A 10,009-nucleotide genomic window follows, 5' to 3' on the forward strand; every position below is an offset into this window, starting at 1 on the left:
TCCTTCACCAGTGCAACATTCCCACCACCAATAGCCCCCAACATGTCATCCCCCGCCTGCTGTCTGTATTTGAGACAGGCATTCTTTCAGGCTCAGACCTGAGACCCATCTGTTTTCTGTGGCCACACCCAAATCTAGGATCCCTTTATTTCTTACCTTTACATCTATTATATTTATTCCCTCTAGGTTTACAATGACCTCATTAGCCAGATCTTATCTCTTAACTGTGGAGATCTATTAATGTCACTCCATAAAAAAATACTCCAATGGAAACATATTATCTCTAAGAAAATAATTCAGACTTAGGAAATCCTCTACATGCTAATCTTGTCTTCAATACTATCTTCAAATAGTATCTTCAATACTATCTTCAAATTATTTAACTGTCCTCAGAATACATATGTATATATATATATATGTAATAATCAATATATGTATATTACATATATATTTATATGTAATAATTAACTTTGAGAACAGAGTTAAATTATATACATAAATATGAGATAAAAAGACTAGTGAGCTGTGCTTGCTTCAGCAGCACATATACCAAAATTGGAACGATACACAGAAGATTAGCATGGCCCCTGCGCAAGGATGACATGTAAATTCGTGAAGCGTTCCATATTTAAAAATAAAATAAAGGAAAGAAAAGACTAGTGAGCTGAAATATTCCAATCTTATTCTAGATCATCATCATCATTGTCATCATAATACTTGCACAATAAACATACATATCCAAATACATGCATACTTCTCCTAATGTAAAAAATTTGTTCTTCCTGAAAAAATGTATTATGAACAATTGTGTCAACAATACTATGCCTTCAATGTTTAAGGATTTACATAAATTTTGTGGCTTTAGATTGATTTGTGTACTGCTAAGAAATGTTATAATGTACTACAATCTGGGGACTTGAGGGACAAAGTAATTGTGCATGTGTTTTGTTTTATTTTTCTTAATTTTTTTTGGCTGAAAGTTCAAAATTAGGGTGTCAGCAAGGGGATTTCTTTTGAGAATTCTGTTTATGGGTGATTGTCTTCCCACTGTAACTTCAGTTACAGTCCTCTTTCTTTGCATCTTTGTCTTCATAAAATAAAAAAATGAAAAGAAAAACAAAAAACATTAAAATTATTTAGCAATCACTTGCAAGCTGTAGTAGAGGCTATATTGGACTCACTAATTGCTTCTGTATGGATAATTTTGAAACTTTATTTTAGGTTTTCTTAATTTGGGACTTCATCTCACTTTTCTTGGTGCTAATCATGCCTCTTTATTTAACACTATCACTTCTTGTAGTGCTCAGGGAACCATATAAGATGTCAAGGGGTAAAACCTTGATTGGTATGTGTAAAGTAAATGGCCCTACCCAATATCAGTATAGCTTCAAATAATATGTTTTACATTATAAAATAATTTAAAAATAAAATGAAGAATATTCTTTAGTAAAATGTAACATTTTATAAAATTGAATCTTTGGTATCCACATATTGTATTTTATTTAAATACAATCGCCTATTTCTTGCAGATTATTTCTACATATTTGCAGTAAAGCCACAGCATGAAATAGTTGACCAAAAAATGACCAGAAATTTACATATTTGCAATGTAATCTAAAGACATGTTCCAACTTCCTGGACTACTGTTAAAAGTCAACTGTGTCTAAAAAGTAAAAAAATATCATCAAAGGAGCTGGCAAATAGAACAATGTTTAGGGTGTTCGTGTTGTAACCTGGGTTCAATCTCAGCATCTCATATGGTACCCATAGCACCAGTAGGAGTAATTATTGAGTATACAGCCAAAAGTAACCCCTGAGCATCACTGGGCATGAAACCCCCCAAAGAATAAACAATGACAACATACTCCCACAAAATAAAGCATAATATTCTTTTAATAGTTAGTATATCATGACTCCGATGTTGGTGTCTATTAAATATACAATGTCTGTTGGAATTTTGTTTTTCAAGATACTTTATTTTTCATGTTTTTTTTTTAATTTATTGATTTATTTATTTATTTTTGGTCACAACCGGAAGTGCTCAAGGGTTACTCCTGGCTCTATGCTCAGAAATCGCCCCTGGCAAGCACAGGGGACAGGGGACATATGGGATGCCGGGATTCGAACCACTGTCTTTCTGCATGAAAGGCAAATGCCTTACCTCCATGCTATCTCTCCGGCCCCACTTTTCATGTTTTTATATATATTGTGTATAATGCTTTCAATAGTCTTTATGCTCTTTAGAAGTATAAAATCATTTAATTTCTACTTATAATTGACAAAACGCAGAGCAGCTAAGTAAATTACCTGAGGTATAAGTTCATGAAGTGCATACGTAGTCTGAGAGCAAAGGCAATATTTTCAGCACAAAACTCTGTTCCCCTTTGTTATGCTATTTTGCTTCCCAAAGATCCACTAAAAACCATCATCATCAATGAAAAACTCTGTTCTTATGTCTAAATTTTAACTAGACTAATTAATTTTATAATATTTGATCAAAGGAATTATCAGAGACAAATGAAGTCTAGTTGAGTACTATCTGTTTAAACTGTTCTATTCAACCAAAGTGCTTTTAAAGATATCTCAGCTTAGATAACTTTTATTTAAATAAAAGTGAAACAACTTTGTGCTTGGAATATAGCTCCGGGGTGTTGTGTATGTAAACATTTTAATGGGATTATTATGTTACTGACCCTACCCTGATCGGTGATTGTGCCCTACCCTAGGGTGTGACCTGGCATTCTGCTCCCACCCTAGGGTGGTATCTGATTCTGCTCCCACCATTGGGTGGTACCTGATCCCATCATTGGGTGGTACCTGATTCTGGGGCATAAAAACAAGGGTCTGTGGAAGGCAAGGGGCTTTTTGTCCTGGACCTATTTTTAGGCCTTTTGGCTTCGGCCACTTCATGGAATAAAGAGCTGTTTTCTTCAGAAGCCTTACTGCCTGTTGGCTTTCTTCCCAATGCAATCACCTCAGAACCACCGGCTGAACAGGGTAACAGACGCGTGGTCCGAGCTGGAGGAGAAAGGCCTCATCCTCTATCCCTCCATCAGTCAACCTCTTCATGGGCTGATTTGCAACAAGGGGTAGTGATGAATGGTTTAAAACTGAATTCATGTTCAATTCCTGAATATCAGGAAACTCCTAAAAGAGTCAATCATGGATTTAGAGGTTATCAAGCACTGCTCTATTTCTGGAAACCCATAACACCACAGCCAGAGCAGCACTCTACACCGGGAAACTAGCAGAGAACTGTCAAACTGATAAAGAGTGACCATAGGTTCCGGAGAACCTCTTGTGTACCTAAATTGTGCCCCTTCCCCTATAAACCTTTGTTTATTAACTACTTGCTGTTTATAGACAGGCAAAATTTCAAATTATGCTTTGGTTTAAGAAAAAATTTTGCGGGGCAGGAGAGATAGCATGGAGGTAGGGCGTGCAAAAGGTTATTGGTTCGAATCCAGGCATCCCATATGGTCCCCCAAGCCTGCCAGGAGTGATTTCTGAGAGAGGAGACAGAAATAACCCCTGAACATGCTGGGTGTGACCCAAAAAACAACAACAACAACAAAAAAGAAAAAGAAAAAGTTTGGCACAAGTTGTTGGTATCCCAATAAAGTTCTCTATTTATTGCCATCATATTCTGATTCTATACATTTGTATAGGAAACTATCTATATTTTTTTTAATTTCTTTTTGGATTTTGGGTCATACCCAGCAGCACTTAGGGGTTACTCCTGGCTCTGCACTCAGACATTGCTCAGGGGACCATATGGGATGCCGGGATTCAAACCACTGTCCTTCTGCATGCAAGGCAAATACCCTACCCCCATGCTATCTCTCCGGCCCCAAACATCTGTATTTTAAACAATTTCTCTGAAGGTTGAAAAATTTGCTTTTCTAAATTTTACCAAATGTATAAGCATACTATTATTCATACTAGTGTTTTAATAAGTTATATACATGTAAAATTGATACAATTTTTAAACTTTTTTGAGCTTATCGTTGATTTGCAACTTTTTAGAACTTGAGTAGCTTAGCTTTATATATCTATATATATGTGAGAGTTCCCACTTCCACAATTAAGAAAGGATCTCAGATGTGCAATATAAAGTAACATAGCAAGTCAATAGCAAAAGGAATCAAAACTGAAGATTTTTGTCTGCCAAACTAAACACACTGTGGGTGTCAGTGGTTGAGAGGGTCTTTGGATGCTGGTGGAAAAAAGTGGATACTCTGGCAGCAAGTGAATTATTATGATGCATGCTTGAATAGAATTAACATGTTGTATATCAAAATGTTTTAATAAATAAAAAGTAAAATATTTTGTCAAGACATCTCAGTCAAAAGTTTAAATATGATCAACAATGAAATACCTGGAAAACTTCAAGAAAAATAAAACATTTTTTCAAGGATTTGATGACAATATTTTAACAATGATATAATAACTTGAAACAATATGAAAATACAAGTATTCTTTTTGATTTGTTTTTGTTTTGAGCCACACCCAGTGGGACTCTCAGGGGTTACTCCAGGATATATGCTCAGAAATTGCTCATGGCTTGGAAGACCATATGGGATGCAGGGGATTGAACTGTGGTCTTTCCAAGTCAGTTATGTGTAAGGCAAACATCCTACCACTGCACCATCACTTCGGCCCTGAAAATACAAGTATTCTTAACCATAAAGGTGAGAATTTGAAATAAAAATTTATAGGGGCTGAAGCGATGGCACAATGATAGGGCATCTGTCTTGCACTTCTGACCTAGGAAGGACCCAGTTTCAATTCCTGTCATCCCACATGGTCCTCCAAGCCTGCCAGGAGAGATTTCTGAGCACAGACCCAGGAGTAAATCCTGAGTATCACAGGGTATGATCCCAAAACCCCAAGTAAATAAATTTACTATAGTGGTTCACCCTTTTTTGAGAATACCTGAACAAAATTCTTGATAAAAGTTGAGTTCCAATTATAACTAGAAGTAAGTATAAAATATAGCAAGCAGTCAGGCACAAATATTCAAAATATTTACTTTAAATAAAAGAATAAAGACTGAGTGTATTTTTTACACAGTTCTAAAATGTTGCATGACAAATGCAAATTGTGTGTTGTTTATATCACATCTGTTGTTAAAAGATTTTCTATTATCACTACACATATCATTAGCAAAAATCAATACTTAAAATGTATAATATTTTTAATGTTTAATGTTAAATAAAAATGAAACAAATTTGTGCTTGGAATATATATTACAGGGAGCAGGGTTGCATGTTTTGAAACTGAATTCATGTTCGATTTCTGCAAATCAGGAAACTTCTAGCACAGTCAATCATAGATTTAGAGGTTACCAATCACCACAAACACAGTTTATTATTATCAAATTAGCATTTCAAATTGTAGACTCATTAGCCAATTCACATTAATGTGGATCATTGTTTTGCCAATGTTTACTAGCTAAACTGAAGTTGCTTTCACAAATGTTCATAAACTTATCTTTAATATGCCACAGACTAGATTTGTGCATAAATGATTTCTTTGCTTTTTAATTCTAGGACTACACGTTAGAGCCCAAGTCAGCCACATGAGAACCAAGCAACCTACCTACTCCATCACTCCATCCCCTAAACTTGATGTCTTATTTGCGATATTTTTGAAATTTTAAGATCTCAATTTTGAAAACAAAAGTTACTTTTCTACTTTTATAAAATGCTGATAAAAAGTAGTGGTGATGGGGCTGGAGTGGTGGCACAAGCATTAGGCTGTTTGCCTTGCATGCGTTAGGACAGTGGTTCGATCCCCAAGAGTCCCATATGGTCCCCCAAGCCAGGAGCAATTTCTGAGCGCACAGCCAGGAGTAACCCCTGAGCTTCATCAGGTGTGGCCCAACCCCTCCCCCAAATGTAGTGATGAATAAAGAGAATTTTACCACCTAAAAATATAATTGCAGTCCTTAAAAAATTATGCCTGATAAAGTATAAACAGAATATTTTGATACTTTAAAATTTCTCAAAATATTGAGATATTTTAAAATATTTTTTCAATAGTTGACAGAACTGCTAGTTAAATAAATCATCCTGTAGTAATTAAGTACTCTGCAATCAGATGGGAAAACTGGAGAGGGATGGCAATGAGATCTCACAAAATAGTACAATAAAAATATGATGCAAAGAAGTTACTCTGTTACTTTCTCTAGAAGAAGCCTTCAAAAGCATGAAAAAGAGAGACCTATCTTGTAGATCCAAGAACTAAAACCAGTAAAACTAGCACTCACATGAACCAGAGAAAGCTGGACTCATACCAGAATGGACCAGACGCAACAAAAACAAAAATAAAAACAAAAAAACTCTCCAGAGCTCAAAGCTCTTTCCTAACAGTAGAGGGAGATAATATAGAGATAAGAGGAAATAAAAAAAAAGAATAAGACAACAAGGGGGCAGAATAAGAAAGAACAGATGACAAGCTATAATAATAATAATAACTGCAAAAAGTTATTTCTTTCTAGAATCATTGTGGTCAAAAGGAATAAAATCTAACTAAAAATAATGCCCCAAAATTTATTTGTCAGAGACTGTTGACAGGTATCCAAGAAAAAAAACTAGTGAATTCAAGGGTTTTTGCCTGTAAAATATCAAGAAAATTGTTCTTTGTTGAAAGGAGAAAATTTTAAGAGAAATGATCAAAATTTGAATTTAGATCTATTAGCAATAAAATGATGACACCTAAATCAACTGTAAATTGATAATTGGGGGTACAATAAAAGTGTTTTTGATTAGATAAGGAATTTAGAATTTCGTATCATATTAGAAGGTATAAAGTCTCTAGCACAGGGAACATTTTTAATTTATTTTGAGAATGAGTTGTTCACACACTTGGCAATACTGGGGTCTACTCCTTCCTCTTTACTCAGGAATTACTCCAAGCAGTTCCCTCCGGATTAGAACCAGGGTCTACAGTATCATGCAAAGCAAATGTCTCAACCCTATACTATATCTTGAACCCTTACCAATGTGCTAGTACATTGGAGCTGCTTTTTTTTCTTTCTTTTTTCATTACTTTATTTAAACACTGTGGTTATAAGGTTGTTAATAATACAGTTGGGTTTTTTTTTTCCTACAAATATAAAGTCATTCATGATTGAGTTTCACTCATACATACAATTTACAACTTTTAACCCTGAACATTTCCCACCACCAGTGTCCCTAGTTTCCCTCTGGTCCTTACCCCTGCCTGCCTATGGTTAGATATATTTTTTCCTCTGTCTCTATCTCTCCTCTCTCTCTTTCTATGCCACCCTTAGACACTATGGCTTGCAATATTGTTACTGAAGAGTATCATGCCTATCACTTTATGTTTTTTCAGCACCCAGCGTGATCATTTCCATCTATCATTATCATAGTTGTCCCTTCATTACACTAACTGTACTGCTCCACTACTTGTGAGAAGCTTTGTACCTTGGACTGGTCTTCCTGGCCCTTATCTCTATTTTTTAATTGATATCTTTATTTAAACACCTTGATTACAAATATGATTGTAGTTGGGTTTCAGTTATGTAAAGAATACCCCCTCTTCACCAGTGCAACATTTCCATCACCAATGTCCCAAACCTCCCTCGTCCCCACCCCACTCCCACCTGTACTTTAGACAGGCTTTCTACGTCCCTCATTCATTCAAATTGTATGATAGTTCTCAATGTAGCTATTTCTTTAACATTGGAGTTTCAAAATAAAAATGTCTTATTAATAGCAATGTTTTTCATAATTAAATAAAAATAAACACAATATTTATTTATTGTTTTTGCTTGACTTGCAAGCAACTGATTCAGTGTGATCCCTGGCAATGCATATGGTCTGAGGAGGCCACCACGTGTGATTCCTGAAGCACAGAGATAGGAGTCACCATCGGTTTGGTCCAAAACAAGCAAAAGAGGAAATCACCAAAGTAATATGAGTAAAAAGAAAATATGAAAAACTATATATACAAGAATGTCCACAGCAATATTATTCACAAAATATCATACACTAAAATATTCCACATGCCAGTTTGCATTTGATTCAGTCATTTGAAGCAATATTAGTGAGCAATAAAAATGGACAAAATAATGCAAGGCACATTGCTATGCTACATTGACACTATTGGGCTGAGCAAAGAATTCTAATTATTACCAATTAATCTATTTTTATAAAGACTTTGTGCCAGTAAAATCGACCTATCATTCATTATTTGTATTTAAATATTTAATTTGGTTGTGATATGAAAGCTGTCCTGGCAATGCTTTTTAGTTTTATTGTTTTTAGTTTGACTATGTAAGTTTTGGGTAGTTTTATATTTAATTTAGGTTATGATTTCATGAGTTTTCATTTTTAGTTTTATTTATTTGCTTTCTGGGCCGTACCTGGTGATCCTCAGGGGTTTCTCCTGTGTGCTCAGAAACCGTTCCTTGCTTGGGGGACCATATAAGATTCTGGGGGATAGATCCGAGGTCCGTCCTAGGCTAGGTCCATTTTAGGTTAGCTGTGTGGAGGGCAAATGCCTTACCACTTGTGCCACCACTCCAGCCCCACATGATTTTTTATTTTTTTATAATTTTAAATTTTTATTGTAATATTACTTGCATTAAAATTAATATTAAAATATATACAATTATTTATTTTAATTTGTTTTTGCTTTACATACTTTTTTTAACCTTTTGAAAATATTTTGGTTTTAAATTATTAGGAAACTAAAATATATAATAGTAAGCAGAAATAACTAAAACAAAGAAAATTAATTTATATATTTACCCCATTTATTTAAGATATCTGTTATCATATTGTCACTTAATAGGGCCTATAATATTTAATATCATTACCTATTACTATAGATGTTAAAAATAAAACAGTGACAGAATATAATAGGTGATATGTTGAGATGATCATATAAGTACATACAATCTGCACACGGGAAAGAAGTTTATAACGGTTCATAAAATTTGTATAAGTCAAACTCAAAAGCAACTGTCAAATGTTATATTTGACTACATATAATTTGAAGATGTTGAAACAAGCAAAATTAAAGCAAACTATGACATTATTTTATAATTATATGGTAGCTCTATCCAAATAGAAAAAATGTTCTGATTATCTAGTCCATAGTATCTCCAAACTATTAAATAACTTTTGAATATATAATCCTTAGTTTTATTCATGATCAAATTTTCTAATTCTAATGGACCTTTAAAATTACCATATATTTCCATGACAATAATAACATGCACAAAATAAAACTTTTATTTATTGCTATGCCTTGAAAAATATTCATGTATTGTATATTCCTAAAGGCAAGTAGCATCTATTTTATTCTGTAAAAACAAAACAGAACAAAACAAAAAAGTCATGCCATCAACCTTTTGTACTGCAGGAAGTAGAAAGTTATTAAATAGTGGAACACATCACACCCCCTGTGGTATTCGAGACAGTCATTCTACTTTTCTCACTTATTAACATTGTCATGGTAGTTGTTAGTGTTCTAACTGCACTCACCCCTCCTTGAGGTGAGCTTCATATGTGGGTGGAGGGAGATGGGGTGCATTAGTGGTGGGAATGTTACACTGGTGAAGAGGGGTGTTCTTTTTGTGACTGAATCCCAACTACAGTCATTTCTGTAATCACAGTGTTTAAATAAAGACATAATTTTTTTTTAAAAAAGTAGTGGAACTCAGCATACATGAATACACTCTTTGATTTGCTTCAAAAACAAAACAAAACAAAAAGCATTTATACCTACTATTTTGTTCAGGTGTTACTCCTGTCTCTGCACTCAGAAATCAATCCTGGTAGATTCGGGAACCATATGGGATGCCAGGATCAAACCTGAATCAGTTCTGTGCAAGGCAAATACTATACCCATGGTGCTATTTTTCCAGATTACCTACTACTTTTGATATATGTAGAACTACTCTAGTGCTATCCAATCTGCCCTGCTTTATCTATAAATGCTAGTCTGAGCCATTAAATTAAAGTCATTGCATTAA

The 10,009-nt window shown here is 34.4% G+C and overlaps 1 non-coding gene across 1 annotated transcript; it reads left to right on the forward strand.

Annotated features, from left to right (window-relative positions):
* The first annotated feature begins 525 nt into the window (after positions 1-525).
* Positions 526-632, forward strand: LOC126003194 (U6 spliceosomal RNA). The gene has a single exon (XR_007493729.1). It is a non-coding gene; the product is annotated as a U6 spliceosomal RNA (small nuclear RNA).
* Positions 633-10,009: the final 9,377 nt, after the last annotated feature.

Source organism: Suncus etruscus, chromosome 2, assembly GCF_024139225.1.
Source record: "Suncus etruscus isolate mSunEtr1 chromosome 2, mSunEtr1.pri.cur, whole genome shotgun sequence".
Lineage (NCBI taxonomy): Eukaryota > Metazoa > Chordata > Mammalia > Eulipotyphla > Soricidae > Suncus > Suncus etruscus.